Here is a 1,866-nt window from a genome sequence, read left to right on the forward strand (position 1 = left end):
TTTTTTTTTTTTTTTTATGGTGCTTGACGTCCGTAAACAGCCCATCCTCTGCAAGTCCATCTTTGTTGTTCCTTAGGCATTCATTCTATCTTTGCTCAAATTGTTGAAGGATGGTGATTTGTTTCCTGGTTTTTGTATTTGAGTCTAATGCACGTTCTAACATGATAGAGGCAATGCATTATTATGTAGCCACAGTTTTCTGAAAAGTTGATATTTTAGGAATTGTATTTCAGATCTTAAATAAAACTTGTTTCTAAATTTCAAAGCAAAAAAAAAAAAAAAAAGGTTGAAGTAAGCACACACGGATAAAACCATAAAACGACTCCAGTACTTCTCTCTGCTTTCGTTCTTCATTTCTTCATTCCTCTATGTAAATGCAAAAATATGTAGGCACATGAGCACATCCTTACAAAACTGAGATTGCCGCATGTGTCACATTTTGGTCGTTTGTCTTTATGACTTGCTACCCTTCCTGACTTTCCTGGGTAACTATTACAATACACTATTCTAAAATTAATATCATCTAAATCCAAAAGGAAAAACCTGGGTCAGCAAAGACATAGGAATCACTGTGACTTTAAACTTCTCAGCTCTATCCACTTGCTCTGTTTCTACTGGTGAACATCCTCCCAGTTTGATTTATACTGTTTTACTTACTGATATTTTCCACTCCCCAACTTTGATCTTTGCTGGTGCACTCATTAACATCTGGCACCCTTTCCTGTGCTGGTCCAAAGCTAAATGCTCTCAGGTTTAGTAAATGGGAAGCCCATTCCTGGCGGGTCACACACCTTAATTGTGTGTTAGCTCAAGCTTCCCTCAGATGTTACAGCTCAAATCACAATTTGGACAATGACAAGGAAGCAGTCTGCAGCTGGAAAAAATAAGCACCACGACTTATTGTTAGGATGTATATAATGCATCGTATTAATTTTGTTCTGAAATTTTCAATGACGCTAATTGTGTTTTGAGCTTTGTCTACTAATGAAAGAGTACACCTACTTAAGATATTGAAAAACAGATTCATAGAGCAGGGTTGGCAGCATGAGCAAGCTTGCTAGACTTTTTGGTTGTGCTTGGGGTTAAGAGATTTGCTATGAGCTGTACTCTGAATTCCTTGAAAGGAAGAAGTGGATTTATTATGGCTTTTTATATCTCCTTGTGAATAATACCTGTAGTCAACTAAAGTCCATGCTGCCTCAGATCTTGAACTTACATACTTTGTAGAGAGTGTTCATTCAGAACAATAGCTTTGGACCTGGATAATTCGACAATGCAAGCCAAGAAGCTGAGGGCTTACATCCCAGATCTTTCTCCTCTCAAATAAGTAACCTTGATGGGTAATTAACAAACATCTTGAGCCTTAGTGTTCTCATCTGTGGGAGGAAATAATCATAGCTTCTCACAGGTCACTGTTGGAATATTACTAAATTCATTCATAAACTTTAAAGTAGGCCAGGCATAAAATTGATTATAACAATAATAAGAATTCCCATTCTTTTTCATTTGTGTGATTACAATTACAAAACTTCTCCTTTCCTTTTTCTCCCTCCAAACCCTTCCACATATCCCTCACCACTTTCTCCACATCATTGGCCTCAGTTGTCACTAATTGTTATTGCATGAATAGAGGTTTAAGGGTGTGTGTGTGTGTGTGTGTTTTGCATGAATAGAGGTTTTAGGGTGTGTGTGTGTGTGTGTGTGTGTGTTGCATGAATAGAGGTTTTAGGGTGTGTGTGTGTGTGTGTGTGTGTGTGTGTTGCATGAATAGAGGTTTTAGGGTGTGTGTGTGTGTGTGTGTGTATTAATCAATACAACTTGATCACTCTATATAATGTCACACATGTGACACTATACACCCAAATG

Source organism: Mus pahari, chromosome 9 (assembly GCF_900095145.1).
Source record: "Mus pahari chromosome 9, PAHARI_EIJ_v1.1, whole genome shotgun sequence".
NCBI lineage: Eukaryota > Metazoa > Chordata > Mammalia > Rodentia > Muridae > Mus > Mus pahari.